The 18,021-nt window shown below is 29.4% G+C and overlaps 1 protein-coding gene across 5 annotated transcripts in view; it reads left to right on the forward strand.

Annotated features, from left to right (window-relative positions):
* Nucleotides 1-4,964: 4,964 nt before the first annotated feature.
* Nucleotides 4,965-18,021, forward strand: part of LOC111632235 — an 88,106-nt gene continuing 75,049 nt past the window's right edge. For 2 of the 5 annotated variants that reach the window (XM_023376621.1, XM_023376617.1), the window contains exon 1: nt 4,965-5,012. The gene's annotated coding sequence lies outside the window, so the exon portion shown is untranslated. Of the gene's footprint in view, nt 5,013-5,583; nt 6,252-8,687; nt 8,927-18,021 lie in introns of those variants that run through there. The other 3 variants (XM_023376618.1, XM_023376620.1, XM_023376619.1) reach the window with 3 other exon arrangements.

The raw sequence follows: 18,021 nt of genomic DNA on the forward strand, positions 1-18,021 counted from the left end.
CCACCAGTGGCCGAGTGGATAAAACAACTGAACAGTTGAACGTAACGCTTCGCTGACAGGCCACGTGGTTTTCTGGATTTTCTTCGTGTAAAATTGGCCCCTATTTACATGTCAGAGGTAAATAAGGGCCAGTTTTACAGCCGACAGATCACCCACGTGTCGCATTGCTATAAACAAATCTAACCGAGCCCAATATTCTTGAAATAAATTCTAGGCTCAAAAGTAAGCTTAATGTTTTTCATATTTGGAAATCATATTTTAGAAAATTTTCAACAAAATTATTCCGAAACGTGGATTAGAAACGATGGCAGTCGAAAGTTCAGTTTCGTTGATTGGTCCACCATTCTTGGTATATTTCCTCTTCTCTCTTTGATTATTCTGGTAAATAAGAAAACATCTTACAAAATATAAAATAATTAAAATTAAATGAAGAGTTCCAAATAGAAATAAAGATTACAAATAAGATTATAAAAACAATTACATATCATTTAAAATGTTAGTCTGAAAACATAGATGAAAAATATAGTAATTTCAACCTGTTTTCATAATAATAATGAATCACAATCGCCATGAAATGGTAACGTTTGGAAAATTTAAAAATTAGATTTTTAAGATTATTAATTAAAACTGTATCTACTCCTTCAAACCGAATTAATTTTATGCTATTTATAACAGTTTAAATAGCATAAAATTTGGCTCCTATAGATAGTTAATTTGTAAATTGATTAGTTTTCTGAATATTTTTTAATGTTTTCATTTTAAAATAATCAAAAATGTTATATAAATACAAGAAGTAAGGAACTAAGAGATTAAAATAATATTTATTATTATTTTTTTACCTTTCTTGCTCAACACTATTTTATAATTTTAATCGGACAATTCAATGTCCATTTATTACTATTATTAACAATTGATGTCGTAATTTGACACGTGTATTACTTTAGAAAAAAAATTACATACTTTTGTAATACAAGTCATGTAAATATTTATTTTAAAAGTTATTGCATTTTTATTTTTGAAAATATGATCGTAATTATAAATTTAAAAAAAATAATATGTAATGATTATTAAATTGATTTTAATAGAAAAGCTCATAACTAATATTGACTAACTAATATTTGCTGACATTTACAGATTATTTTCGTTCAGAATCAAATTGTTTTTGAAAGATTCTAAAAAAATCAAATTTATCAAAAACAATTTAACTTTATCAGAAACGTATTTACGTATAAGCAGATCCCGAATATTGAGACCATCAAATCATTCTAAGAATTTAAAGCTATTTATTTCTTAAAAGTTACTAATTATTAATATCCTATATACTGTAGCTGTAAATGGCGGCTCCAGCAGACTATGAAAAAGGGGTGTACAAGCTATAAAAAAAAAGAGCATCGTATATTACGCGAGGAGCTTCGGACTCTATGATTTAACGCCTGATCAGCGTTCCCACAAAATGGCGCTGGTTGCACTCGGAGTTAACTTGGTTTTGAAAGAGAGTATAGGGTTTTGGTCAACATATGACGAAGTTGCATGGATCAATGGATAAATATCGTTCATTAGTTTCTTTTATATTTGCAGAATAGTTACGAATTTTCTGTTGTTTGGGCCCCCTTGGGAATTAGGAAAAGAGCAACCGAGATGAAAAGGCACGTAGGGTACACTTGCGGCACGTGCCCCAAATGTACTGTGCGGTCGATTATAAATAATTGGTTAAATAATTTTAAATAAATAAATATATAAATATTTTGATTTCATAAATCTGAAGGTCATTTCAGTTCCACATCATAAAATTATAAATAAAACATTCTTATTTAAAGCCGTTTTAAATTGGTGCGATACAAAACTAAAAAGTATAAAAATTAACCATATCCTAGTAATGTTTTTCTGTATATTTATATAATATAGAAAATAATATTTAAATTCATCGATACGCATTTTTGAATAACGCTATTTTAAATAAAATGCATTTTAACATACCGATACTCTGTATCTGTTCTCTATGTAATGACAATAGTGATAATAATGATTTTTTGTCTTAATTAAAAATGCGTATGTGATTTGTATCGGGAAAAATTAACTAATTAAATACATTAATTAAAAGATTATTTTTTATGCCTATAATTTGAGGAACCTTAATTAATATAGAGCTTCTTACACTTGCAATTGTTAAAGGCGAAAGATCATGTGCATCTTATGAAAATTCTAACCATAAGTTCGATAAGTCGAATATTTATTTATTTTAATTAATAATTCTATTCTACTAATTATTAATTAAAATAAATTATGGAATATATTTTAAAAAAATCTTTTTATAGAAGCAAGAGAGATTTCATGAAAGTAAAACTTTATGTAAGTTACTTGGATGAAAACAGAACATATCTGAATCATTTTCAATAGTCATGGGAAATTGTATTTTCATTGCATGCATATTATTTTTGATAGCATTTCTTCATCTNAAATCTGAAGGTCATTTCAGTTCCACATCATAAAATTATAAATAAATCGCCGAACTCTAAATAAAATAATCATTATTTTAGATTTTAGAATTTAACTAAGGAATTAGAAGTATTTATTCTAGGAGTAAAGAAGAAATTATCAGCATTTTTAAACAAAATTCATAGAGCTAGCTTAAACTCCCGAAAAATTTATAGTTAGTTACAGTGTCGAATTTCATTTTATTAAGATTTTTTCGTTTTAAAAGATTATCTCTCGAATTTAGTATTCTATTATTTTAATTTGTTACCATAATTAACGACGATTCTTCATTTTCAGGAATAGATAGAAATCCGAAAGTGTGCTACTATTCACAATAATGTTCGATCGCACGTTGTTCACGACTGTGAATCTTTTGAAAATTTGACACCGAGCAATTCTTTTACATCCAGCTTACAGTTGGTGAATTTGAGAAACAGATGAAAGTCAATCATTGGGCTTCCTGCTGTTCTCCAAAGGTCTCCAAAGGTAGGAAATGTAGACTTCAATGTCTACATTTCCTACCTGATGACCTACCTGAAGCCTACACTTCCTATGAAGAATCCACTAATGAAGACGCTAAGAACTCAAATACTGGTTATATCTACAGAACGCATCTTTTACCAAAGTTTTTATTTCTAGATCTATTGTTATGATAAGTACTTCAACAGACAAAGTGTTTTTTAGTTATAAATTGTTTCTGTCATGTGAATAGTAAGGGGGTAAGAGAGACTTTTTTCATAGCAAATATTGGTGTAGCAATGTGTTGAGGAATAAACCTTACGGGTCGGATGGTCGAGCGGTCGAGGTGGCAGCCTACCGCTCTGGGGGACCCGGGCTCGAATCCGAACGGGTCAAAAATATCCCCAGGAATTTTTCGGGGGTGGACCGTTCAGATATGTCGGGCCCCATCCCTCACCACCCGGTAGTCCCATTGTGGGCCTGGCCGAACCCATAATGGGCTTGCAAAAAGAGGCCCTCTTAGTGCCCACAAGGCGGAAAGAGTTTAAAAAAAATGAGCCCGTCGTATCTAGGACAGATCATCTATGGAAAATTCCCGAGGGTCCTCACCCGGACTTGAACTGGGTCCTTCAGAACATCAGATTGAAGCCGTTCTTACATAAGTTTTTAAAATTTTAAGTTAAATAAATAAAGTAATAACTGGTTACATTCTTTGATAGACTGGTAAACGCAAAAAACTATTGAGGAAACAGAGCCCCGAAATCCTTCCTTAACTATGTGTCTGATTAATTAAACGTTTTAATAAAGTAGAGAAAATCAAATTAAAAATAGTAATAATTATGGTTTTTATTATTAAGAGAACAAAAACAAATTTATAAATTCCTAAAATAGATGTCTCAATTACCAATATTGAAATATCAATATTTATTATATTAATAAGTTATATTATATATGTTATTAACAATCTTATTATTATGAATAAATTTCAAATTATTTCGTAAAATATGAAATTAAAGCCAAATTCTATCTGTGATTAAGCTTTTAACATGTCAGTCCCTTTCAATGACAGTTCGGCCGTCCTTTTGTAATAACAGATCAGACCTTCGCTCACTGAAAGATAAGAAAAGTAATTAATAGAATTGAAGATTTATTCCCATAGTATGGAATCTTAATTTTATGGGAAAAATTTTAATCATAAACTTAACGAAAATTGATATACTAAAGTAGTTCGCTATTGATATTAGTTTAAACCATATTATGTACAGTACGATATATAGTATATAATTGAAGCCATATTCAAACATTTACTTTAATTATAATCGAATTATATTTAGTATAAAAAAATCTATTTTATTATCCTTTTCGATAAGATATTTTTCAATAATATTCAATCATATATCAGTAAAACCGGAATCGCACAGTACCGAGTATTTTTCCGGTTTGGCAGCTTTTGTTTTGAACAGGTTTATATTTTGTTTAAAACAAAATGATTTTCACATATTTTTTAATATAAATTTTAAGATTATTTTATTATAAATATATATTAAATTATTGTATTTAATATGGAGCATTTGAGTCAATTATTCACGTAGAAAATCACCGAATAGTTTTATTTATAGAAACAATTTCGAATTATGTAATCGCAGGTTTAAAATTTTCAATTAGGATTAGAATGTATACAAAATTTTATATATGTATTTTAGTATGCTAATATCTAAATAATAAAATATACGTGATGTGAGTAATAGGCCAGATAAAAACACTGTACGACAAATACGACGATCAAATTAAATAAACTATTTGATAAAAATCTCATCTAATAAATCAATTTTGAAAATTTTAATACTAAATAGATTGATTTATAAATTAATTAAAACTAATAAAAAATANAATTCCTAAAAATATTAAATATTAAAATTTATTACATTTATAATTGTTTTATATACTATATTTTAATAAATAATAATTATTAACATTTAAAAATTGAAAATCGCAAAAATCATTTGAATGCAGATTTTATTATCCGACAGGTGGAATTTAGTACCATAACAACAAACGGAAGAAAATATTTTTCTTGGGTAAGTAAAACCGATTATTCAGTTTTAAAACGTGTAAGTATATAAAAAATTGAATAATATTTTTACGCGAAAAGTATTACTGGTGACAGTAATATAATTAATATATCGATTCTTTCTTTATTTAGTAATGTATTTGAAATCGGATTTACGCTACTGACGTTCCGTGGCACTGAATATATACACTGTTTAATTGATTCTTTGCTTTATTCCGAAAATTGGGTTGGGTTTCTCGTATTTATCATTTCTGTTTTAAAAGTTCTCGTTAGAAATATTACACTAGATTTTGTTAAAATACGAAGGCAAAAACGAATTTTCTGTGAAATTTTTATTTCAAAGTGTTTAAATGAAAATATTAGTTTTCCAAAATATATAATCATTATAAAAATTTGATTGAGATTAATTAAGTAATGAGAATATATTCAAAATTAAATGCATTGCGTATATATATACATTTTTTTTAATAAGAATTCTGTTTTTGTTTAAATGACACTTTTCAGTAAAGAAATATCTTCAGAAATATTTGTTTAACTTTGATTTAAAATGGTTTGTGATAGGTTTGTAAATTTATTCGTTTTAACTTGTTTGTATTCTGCTATGAAATTTAAACTCTCTGTTGTCAGAAATTTGTTACTATTATTTTGTATTTGTGGTTGAAAATTTGAGTATTTGCACTTGAATCAATAACAAATTATTTCTGGAAAAAATTGTGGAAGGAAAAAATAAGTGCACTAACTCAAATAAATTATTGTTTGTTGTTTGGATTGTTGAGGTTTTATACCCAGGGTCGCAAACTGGCGGCGCACGAGTTGGATGTGTCCTGTCAACGCTTTGTATCCAGTTTGTGGCCTTAATGATTCTTTTCTAACAATCAATTTCTAACATCTTGCAGAGATTAAAACAGAAAAATTCAAGCATCTAACTGTTTACATAAGTCGTAAAGGTCTGGTAACAAAAGGGACTTTGTTAGAGCTTTTTTTTTTTAGTTTACAGTATGTTTTGGTTTACTGAATAATAATGAATATTGCTAGCATCTGATATACTATCTATCTCAAATTCAAGTGCAGCAAACGGCAAAATGCTAGCCTTTTGCTACATTTTGAGATTCCTGTCATATATCCCATTCGAGTGTGAGATCCATGTTTTATACAGTGCGAAACAAAAGTTTAAGATCATCTATGATTTTCTCAGTAAAATTTTTTAGGGAAGTTTAAATTAAATGTCTAAACAGAGCATGCAAATGTAAGTATATTTTAATAAATTTCACTGTTTATTATTAATATATTTACGAAAAGTAATAAGTTTAACTTCTCTTCTGTGATAATATGTTGGACAAAAATTTGAGAGTTATTTAAAACATTTCTATAATACTAAGTATACATACAACTTGCATGTAATTTACATATTCTTCCTGTTTACTTCAAAATGGGTACTTGTAAAATATAACTGATTATGTAAAGGGACAAATTAGCATAACATCAGGATAGAAAATCAGAATGTAAAATTGCAAAATTATTTTAAAGATCCTGTCAAATATGGAAGAAATTCATGCAAGGATGGTCATGTAAGTTATCTATCAAAGACAGATAGATGATTTTGAGATGTGCAAGCACCATAGATGAGTCTGTTATAACACTAGAAGGTGATTGCATCTTCCAGCTCAAGAACTACTCTTAGAGAAATGACAGAATCAGATAAATCTTTACTAAGTGAAAATTTAAAGCAAAACCACAACTGAAAAAAAACCATTTGTAAAGTCATGTTTCAAACAGTGAATTTTGTGATAATGTTGTCTTTTGTGATAAGAAAAAATTTAATAATAATGGTTATAATAGATTTCATTTTGTAGGACCTATGAAAAGATTTACAGTTTCTTTATTGTTGAGTTCAAGGCAGATGTTTAGTTACTCAGGTGTGCTTTTACAGTGCAAGCAAAATAATTTTGCATTTATAGAAAAAAATATATTTTTCTTTGACTATACAGTAATACCCTGACTTACGCTACCCCGACTTACGCGAACCCGAAGTTATGCGATTTTCAAATCTCATCGATTCGTCTTTTGTTTGAACGCCACGCAACCCTTGATTACTCACTCCCCCCACACTATTGTTCAGCTTACGTGTTCGAATGTGTCGCGCGGAATCCACACATAGCTACAATTTATTTTGTGTTATTAATTTCTGTGTTTGTTATATCTACGGAGACTCGAGAGACTCTACTATGTCATCCAAACGGAGTAGAACTAATTCTTCCGCATCAAACAAGAAAAGAAAAACTTTATCTTTGGAATGTAAAGTTAACATTGGGTATGTTCTTAAAGTCCAACGAGTTAAACAAGAATGACTTCATCATTATTCCTGTTTCGTTAGACATTTCGAATGATTCGTTACTAACGTGTTTAACTCGTTTGACTTTACGAACGTACCCATTATTAAAGACTTCGATACAAAAATGAAAATTTGTGAATTGGCAAAGAAGTTTGATCTACCGGAATTGTCGGTCAGAACAATTATAAAAGGCAAAGAAAAAATTCTCGAAGCTGTGAAAAATGCTCAATCTTTAAATTCAAGCATCATTCGTAAACGTCACAGTATTATCGCTGAGATGGAAACAATGTTAAAATTATGGCGTAATAATCAAGTAAATGTGAAAAATTGTAAAATAATATAGGACTAATTTGTTATACATATGTATTATCTAAAATTTTATTAAACATTTTTTTCTAAATTATTTTCTTTAGTCTCCGGCCTCAATTAAAAATTATTTGTATGTATTTATATGAGAAATTATACCCTGACTTACGCGAATTCAACTTACGCGGTTACCACTTGGTCCCACCTATCGCATAAGTTCGGGGTATTAACTGTACATACAGAGATGAGTCTTAATTCATTTTTTGTCCTTTTACACGCTTTCACAAAGAATGAATTAAGACTCATCTCTGTATGTATAGTCAAAGGAAAATATATTTTTTTCTATAAATGTCATATATGTCCTGGCAATTTTATTTAATGTAATTTTGCATTTGTTTCCTCATGATGAATCACTGATGGACTATAAAAGCATTCTTAGAAATTGTCTTTTGTCATTAAGACACAAGTTAAAGTTTGCATTATTTAATGCAAACTTTATCTTAACAAGATAATTCACCTATTCATGGTTTGCATTCAACTGTGGAATGGATAACAGAGAACAATTTTAAAACATTGAAGTGGTCAGCATATAGTTCTGATCTCAATAAAGAATCTCTGGGGCAATCTTTCATGCATAATGTTTACTGCTGGAAAGTAATAGAACATTAAGGAACTCAAAATATTCATAACCTCTGCTTGGTTGTAATCTCTCTAGAATGTCTATTGGCACTAGCAAATTCTGTCTTTGTATTTAATGTGTGCAATTGAACATAAAGGAAATCATTGTGTTTGATAAACAATGTAATTTTTATTTCATTTTAACATTTATATTAATTTATAAAGCTGATCTCAAGTTTTGTCTAGTGTATTATTATAGAAAAAAATTTAACTTTTTTTTTTTGTTAAATATATTAACAACAAACAGTAAAACATATTAAATTATACTTATATTTGCATGCTATGTTTAGTTATTCAGTTAAAAAAAATTTTTTTTTGTCTTGTACCGTATAAAGATAAAAAAAACAGAAATAAATCTGATACAGAAGAATTTTCTTATAAATATTGTGATATTTGTTATTTACACTAATTAAGCTATAATGAACACTGCAGATACAACCAATATCCAGCAAGAAGAAACTACAAGAAAGTAAATGTTTTCATCCGTGGCATTGTCTGGATAACTGACCTTCATAATTCAAATTGCAGCTGTTAAAACAAACAGTTCGGACAGAAGAGTTACTACAAATAGGAGATTGTCGTCCATGTGTTAAAAGAAGGATGATGTAAGAGAGGGTTGTAAGATTAAACTTTGTAGATTGACTTCCACATGGAGAAGGAGTCTACATTTCTATCTGTTAATCTGTTTAATAGATCAGGAAATGATCTATCAAGTGAAGAATGATCTATTAAATAGATTAAAAATATTAGATTCTAAAATAATTTCTTGCTATTTTGACATATATATTCTGAATTACTATTACTTAATAACAATTATTCAAAAATGCCTAAAAATGAACAAACTGGATTCAGTCTTATTGCAATTCAAAAGTCTTTTAATCCAGTAGAGCATTTTAATAGAACAAATGTTTCAGCTGCTTTTATCAGCCATTTTCAGGTTCTAACTTCAGAACATAAACTAAATGGAATGTTACAATATGAAATGATGTGAATTGTTTTGATTTAACATAATACTAAACTATGGAAAAATAAATTTAATATAAAACTATGGAACACAAAATTAATTTAATTAATAAATAAGCCCATTTGATAATTCATTGGCATCACAATGGATTATCAAACACATGAAGGATGTTGTATTGCTAGCATAAAGGATTCTAAATATATCCATATAAAGAACACAACAATATTTATTTTACAATATTTGTGAATTGTTATTACAGTCATGTCTGCATAAGTTGACACCCCAAGGGGAAGTGAAAATATGTAGTTATCTGATATGACGACTAAAACAAAGTTGAAAAACTTCACAAAACTACAATTAGGAAAATACACTAGTGCTTTGTACAGTGCATGCAATGTATCTCTCTGATCATCCCTCACTGACATTAAAGTTGGTTTCTACTCCAAGTACCTCAGCGATTTCCATCATTTTTTGTTTCAGTATCGGTCCCAAAACAGGAAGATTTGATGAATGAATTTGCTTTAGCCAACATACCAGAGAATCTTTGACATTTTTGTATGGTGACTTTCTCTGGTGTTTTTGAGACAGCCGCAATGAAGACTCAAGAAAAAGTTTCTTAATTTTCTCTTTTTTCTTCAGAATTCCCATCAATGTTTTTCTTGGAAGGCTTCCTTGTTTTGCAAATTTTAGTTTTATATAGAATAGCAATTGAATTTAAAAATTTAATTTTTAAATCAAATCAATCCATAAGGCATTCTAGATGGTTATGTTCTATTTAATTGATGTTCTATACTTAAAACTTGAAAATGGCTGATAAAAGTATCTGAAAACATTCATTTTATTAAAAAATAATCTGCTGGATCAAAAAAAAAGGTTTTTTGATAGCAATATTCAAGTTATACATTTTTTAATGGTTTTAACATATAGTTTTAATGTTAATCAATANTTCTATACTTAAAACTTGAAAATGGCTGATAAAAGTATCTGAAAACATTCATTTTATTAAAAAATAATCTGCTGGATCAAAAAAAAAGGTTTTTTGATAGCAATATTCAAGTTATACATTTTTTAATGGTTTTAACATATAGTTTTAATGTTAATCAATAAAATCAGAATTTTCAATAATTTTTGTGTCATTTACTCATCCTGTTTAATGTTATCATTCAGTTATTGTTATCAGTTTAGGCAGATTTCAAAGTGATTACAGTAAATAGATTCTGCTATATTTTAAAAAATCTTTCCAAAAGATACATTTTAAATATAATGTGTATTAAAATTTATAGTACATATTAATTTTATAAATTCATCACTTTTAAAAAATTTTTTCAAGTAGAGTAGAGATGCGACGAATATTTGGCTACTATTCGGTATTTGGCCTATTCGGCTACTTAAAAAACTCAGTGATACCTTATATCACAATATCCACTACACGTTAGATAAGTGTGCAAAATAGACTGCATTTTAAAGGTATAGTGGAGTTTTTTAAATAGTAATGCAGTTAGAGATATAAAAATTCAGCTACTTTTTTAATATTCAGTATTTGGCCGAATGTTGCATACTATTCGGCTGAATACTGAATACCAAATTATGAAAAAAAAATGCACATATTACTCAAAAACGTATTTATTTTAATCACAAATTATTACATTTAATACTTAAAATCTATCAGTGGTAAGTTGTGATGAATGAAAACAATTTTTTCAGCATTTGTTGATAGCAAACAATTGCACTTTTCCTCATAAATTATACCTGCTTTTGAAAATAGCCTCTCACTATATATACTACTGCTGGGAGATAGATAAATCTTAGCAAATTCTGTCAGGCTTGGATACTGTTTTGCGTTTGCTGACCACCACTTGTAAAGGTCTGCCATCCAATCTAGGCAAACAGTTTTCATATAAAGTGATACAAACAGTGATATTTTTTAGTAATAAAGACTATTAGTAACACAATTTGATGTAACAATAAACATATAATGCATGTCATGATACAATCTACTTGCAAATAAAACAAATGCACCCGCAGTGTCGCTACTGCACCCACCACAATGAGACAGGTTATAACCTGTCACCTGCGAAATGTACAGTACACATATTTTGCCGAACATTCGGCGCTTTGGCTGAGAGTGTAGCCGAATATTCAGTATTTGGCAAAATCACTATTCGTGGCATCACTACAGTAGAGCATGATTATCCGAATGTTGATCAACCGAAACGTCAATTAACTGAAAGCTTTCCAGTCAGCAAATTTAAATTTCCACTAGTGCTGTGGCACTGCAATCTTTGGCTATGTCTTGGGCTACTCCAATATTATTTTTGTTGGTGTGCATATTTTAGCTGGCAGCACTGGTGCGACCATGAGAGGGTATTTAAGGACGATTCAGGATATGAACGAATTTCAACATGGGATAGGTTAATATATCTTTTCGTACATAATTGGTTATCTGAAAAATCAATTTTCTGAATCTCAGTCCCCAATTGATTCGGATAATCAATGCTCTACTGTATTGAGAAGTATTTATATCAGAATGCACATTGAAGACAAAATTTACTTTTTATTTGCTTGTAAGTCTAACTAATAGGGATGGTCTTTTAATGATTTTAATATTGCTTCATTACTCTATACCAATTTTTAATCTGTTCATTAAACTGGAAATATTATAACATATATTTAATGTGATTTTTATGAGAAACTTTCACTAGTCTATTTAATATAGGATACTGCATACTTTACTACATATATTAATTTGTTATACAGTAATTAAATACAATTCAAAATCATTAAAAAAATTGAAACACTTGATGCCAAACTATGTAAAATAATCCATCTGTTTTTTTTTGATTAAATAAAAGTACTTTATTTAATCAAAAAAATATGTAAGGATCATGTCAAATTAACAAGAATCCAGATCCTGATATTTCAGATTAACTTTATTTTTAGTATATCACTAATATCTATGGAGAACATTGAAAATCTAGATTTTTATAATTTTTTGAAATATTTTTTTAATACAGAATTTTGAAAATGTTCAAAAACAAAAATTATAGGTGCTCTGAAATACAAAAATTTATCATAGACAACTGTGTTTTTTGGCTCTTTTAATGCCCTTTCATTTGACATGCAAGAGAAGTACCCTTGCATGAAAAAAATTTCATCAGCTTTCAAAATTTTGGTTTTGAAATCTCAAACACTATCTTCAATTTTTTTTAATTACATGTTAAATTCAGATATTTCATAAACTTGTATCCAAATTTTCATCATGGGATGATCATTGATCATAGTAAAAATTTACTATGTTACTTGTTCACATTTGACTCATTTTTCTGAACATGATTATATTTACAAAGCTTCTTATGTATAACATTATATTTTCCAGTTATATATATAATCTAGTGAAGTAAATGCAAATTAACTTAACTGAAACTTAAAACTTACCAAATTCTTTCATCAATCTTATACCTTCACTCTGATTTTCTTGATCTTATAAGAACATTAGGAAGTCACATCATATGAACTTGTTTACTTGTTATAAGTGTGACAATCTTTAAATGATTTTGTATCACAACATTCTCTACTCTCATATTACTATACAAGTTATTCAAGAGTAAATGATAAGAGAATTTTTTTATGTACTTGACATCCATTACAGATATAATACAATGTGTGGAAAATAAATTTAAATGTCATTATTGCAAAGCAAATGTTATAATTACAAAATAATTTTTTGTTGTTAAAAATAAAAAAAAAATATTTTTTGCATAATAATCTGCTTCAGTGCAGATTAGAAAAAGATTTGAAAAAGTAAGATTTAAACCTGCAACGTGAAGCAAAATAATAAAGCAACTTACCTACTCAGCTATGTGGGTATCTCTGTTGCTTTCTTTGTAACCAAGACTTCAATGTCATTGTATTAAGTAACAAATAAAACTTTTTCTGAACAAATGTCCACAAAGTATTTTGTTCTATGTTTTAATGTTTTCATTTGACCTCTACAATATGTAAACATGACATCAGTTCTCTAATACATAAGGTATTCCTGTACCCCTCCACAAAACAGCTAGTTGACAAAGAATTAGAGATTGTTAGTATTGCATTTAAGAATGCAGGCTATACCTTAGGAAAATTCAACTAGATCAAAGCAAGGGTTATGAAAGCATTATTTCTGAAATCTACTATGGTGGTTAAGCCTGTTAGTGTATTCACATAGGTATCTATCTCTTTCCTTAGGCTTGTCGTGTTACGTCTTGCCCATCTCTTTAGAAAGCACAGTGTGGCTGTATGCCATAATTTTAATTTAGAATATATTAGTTTGTAGCTTCTGTCTTCACTTTTTGTCTTTTCCCTCATCTGGAATCTTCTCTTGTCCTCACTTCTGCTTCATTTGGTTGATGATTGTTGTTTTGAACTGTCCTGTGGGGAGAAAAAATGCCTAAACCTAAACGGCTAAAAGGAGAGGGAACATTTTTCAGACTGGGAAGAGGGTTCAGACAGAAGGAGACAGTGACGAGAGGAGTTTGATCCTGACCATAGCAAGGGACTGAAGAATTTCTTGAAAGCTTTGTGCAACAAGAATCCTGAGGTGTTGATGAAGAGAGACTCCTTTGATCCCTACAAAAGGATAAATCAACCTCCCCAAGAAAAAAAGGACTAATAAGGAGAGAATCATTGAACGTAATCATCTCCATAATAAGGAATTGACCAAGTATGGCTACCCCTTTCCCTTCCTTTATCTATTTTAATTTTCCATTTCATCTCTGTAGCTACAAGTTAGTTTAAGTTAGTTGTAAGGATTTTGTAGTACTTAATTGTGCCCACTAACAAAACTGTAAGATGTGGGAATCTCTTTGTTGTCTTTTGCGTGAGACCATGTTTTGGTTCTTTTGTTTTTTTGTTTGCTTGGGCAGAGCTTGGCAAACACCCTAGAGTTGGCAACTGCATTCTTTCCTTTTGTGTCATTAATTATTAAATAAATTGTTGTTTTAAATAATGTACTGTCTTAATCATATTATATTATTACATTCGTGGCTATATGACAAAAGTTCCTTTCATAAACAGCTTCTTTCTTCCCATTAGACTCTAGCCAGTGTTAGGAGGTTGTTATTCAATGACAGGAACTACTATTCCATACTTGAGAGGACAGATATTTGTAAAAATTCTTTAAAATGAGATTTGGGTATGCCTAGATTTTTGTAGGCCTACCTAGGGGCAATCTCCAGTATGACTGCTAATAGAATAGCTGAACACAGGATTACAACCAAAATGATACATATTCTGCAGATTTAGCTAAGAATGTCCTAGAACATAAGAGTCCTTGTAGACAGAAGCTATACTACTATAGCTGTGCATGGATCAAAACACTGGGAAATCTTATATATTTGAACCAACAATACATGTAATCATCTCATTTTTGAATCTCCAGATTTATGGATTTCACTTTTCACGATCATTAAAAAAAAGATCAGTAGTTAGTGGTCTTCTCTGTGTACTTTTGCTCCCATACTGTCACGGTTAGTTTAAGTTTATATGTGATGCAACTTAGTTTCTTGCATTTCACTTCCTATACAGGTATACCTCGCCTTACGTCGGTAATTGGTTCCAGAAGAACGACGTAAGTCGAGGTATGCCTGTAATTATCATTAAAACTAATAAAATCCATCAATGAGTTCATAATACTGAACTGCAATTTTTAATCATAATTTATTTAAAAAAAAAAAAAAACAACTTCTGGTCTTGACTGGAAGTTTATATATAGTTAATCAGGACCTCCAGTCCCTAAGATTTTCATATGAAGTTTCAATTTTTATCTATATAACTCAGTTCTCAAGATTATGAAAAGACAGATGGATGACAGTGGGAATGTGTAGGTCTTCAATTTGAAAATTGCAGCTGAATAAAGGCCACAACTTAGTCATTATTATTATTCTAGCTAGTCTTTTTGATAAGAAATTTTTACATTTTTTAAATGTATAAGTAAAATGGAAGTGAATATTAACTTATCTTTTGTTTTTCTGTTAATGAGATATTTTATCTAATAAATATGTATCTCTAAGTGTTTGGCTATTTTTAAATTTGTCTTTCTTATTCTAATTTTTTTCTTCAGAAAGTACTATTTTTTTTACTTCTTAAATCTTGAAACCCAGTAGGAAAACTAATCTTCTATTTAGATTGCTACAATACTTAGATTTGACCAAAATTTATCATATCATATATATATTTTTCTTGTTTTTTTTATATACCTATGAGATTTATATTTAACAAACACACCAGCTTAAGATTTAGTTAGACTTATGAGGTTTCCTGAAAATTTGATTCAAATTAACAAACATTTTTTAAAATAAACTATCTGTACAGATATATTTTATTTTCATGAAGTTAGTAGTCATTTCAATTTTAATAAATATATTTGTTTGTTTTATATCAATTTAATAAATGTTTTATTCTTCTTTTAAATTTGTTCAATGTTTGTATATTGTAACTTTTTTATGGTATTATATATTAAAATGACCGTGTTTTTGTATTATTCTGTTCATGGGTTTTATTTATAGTTTTAGGGAAGAAATAAAATTTAAAGTAAGACATACTTTATAGACTTTTTATTTATATTTCAAATTCATATAACGACTGTAAAGATAGAAATCTGTAAAAATCAAAAAATACTAACTTTTTTGTTTAGTAGTGGGTGATCGGTTAACGAACAGATTGGGTAATGAACAAATCGGATAACAAACACTTTTGCGGAAGATTTTTATGTTTGGACAATGAACACTCCATAGAACAAACACAAGAAGAAGCGATGTAAAATAATGAATACCAATTGGTCTTCCCTTGTCTTTGGGCAACAATTCGAAACCTTTCAGAGTGTGGGAGACGTCGACATCAATGCTCAAGCAGGTATATACCGATTGGATAGTATTCCTCCGAACTTTGAAACTCTCCCTTGTAATTCCAGCCTTTTATTTTTCTGACAAAACAATTCTTTTATGTATTCACGAGACTGTCGGGTAGGCACTCGATAAGTTTTGCATCTGTTTTTCTTATCAAAAGGTCAGAGTATAATAGCAAAGGTAGAGAGCGGGCAGAAGATACCTAATGTTTCTGGGCAGTATGACTTGAACAGGTCTACAGTAGGCCGTAGTTAAATCTTATCTAAGAAAGATATTGTATTATCAAGAAGACTCAAGCAGCTAAAGGAGTAACAAAAATCACATCTGAGATATAAAGAACATTGAAGAGTTCATAATGGAATCTGAAATGGATCTGACAGAAGAATGCCAAGAACTCTTGAATGAAGAACACCAAGAAACTCGGCAAGATACGTTTTTTCTGAAAAAGAGGATTAATGCTGATATGTGTTATTAAAGATCCTTTGAAGAAGTGGGAGGATGTCAGAACAACGGTCTTAGAATGACATCCAAACCAGGTTGAGGCTTGGGGATTTCTACAATTGCAATGCTATTAATAATTACTTACGAAAAATCCTGAAGAGAGAAAAGCAATTGACATTAAACAGATTCTTAAACTCTTTCAAACGGAAAAAACATGACTAATAAAAATGCAAGACTGTGTATACAGTAGAGTGTCGTTTATCCGAAAATCGGTTATCCGAAACGTCAGTTAGCCAAAAGAATTCCAGTTGGCAAATTTAAATTTACGCAAGTGCCGTGGCGCTGCAATCTTTGACTATATCTTGGGCTACTCCAATATTTTTTGTGTTTGTGTATGTGTTTTAGCTGGCAGCACTGTCACTTTTGTGTGGTGTTTTTCTGAGGACTGTGTGTCATGCTGAGTGGAACGTTTTTGATACTAGATAACTTCTAAAGTATAAATTTTACAATATATTTATTTTGTTTGTAAAAAATAAAAATAATAATTTTAACTATTCTCACTTCCTCAGCCGTATCTTTACAAATATAAACAAAACACCATACTCTTGCTGAGCTTATTATTACTTTAATTTCAAACGTTTTCAGCCCAATTTCAATAGGCCATCTTCAAGAACTATTCGAATACAACTTTCGAATAACTTTTAAATTTAAACTTTTAACATAAACTGTAACTATTAACTATTTAACATATTTGTAAATATCACCGTAAACCATTAAATATTTAACTAAAAAATTTTTAACATATTATATGATAAACATAAATAATATAAAATAATAAAAATATATATAAAAAATATATAAAAAATAAAGCTTACTATAACAAAAATATACATTAAACCAGTACTACACAACTGCCATAATTTTACGGGTTTTTAATCCCCATTTCCTTTTCTATTATGTACTTCCATGCCGTTGGAAGAGCATTAGCATCCTTGGCGTTTAGACACTTGCTATTTATCTTACTCTTATAAATCTCCATTTTTTCTATGCCAAAGGCAATAGTCGGAGAATGGACCGGTTTAACAATTCGTGCCTCATCCCATTTAACACTTGCACCATCTGTTTGCGCCATGATTGCCAAGATAGTGTTGTTGTTCCCTTTACTAACATCATACATATGCTCCTTTAAACGAACTGCCAGGTTCCTTGTGGTTACGCCCACATAATCTTTTTCTACTCCTAATTGTTGATTTTCAAAAGGAATTCTATAAACCCCAGCTTTTTCCTTCATTCCTATCTTGTCCTTATCATTCCTTAGTAACTTGTAGATGTTCGGCGCTCTTTTATAAATAGATCTTGTGCTCTTATATTTACACAACTCTTCCATTATTCCTTCTACATTCCTGTTGTA

The sequence above is a fragment of the Centruroides sculpturatus genome, unplaced genomic scaffold, assembly GCF_000671375.1.
Source record: "Centruroides sculpturatus isolate CEXI.00-Female unplaced genomic scaffold, Cexi_2.0 scaffold619, whole genome shotgun sequence".
In the NCBI taxonomy this organism is placed as follows: Eukaryota; Metazoa; Arthropoda; class Arachnida; order Scorpiones; family Buthidae; genus Centruroides; species Centruroides sculpturatus.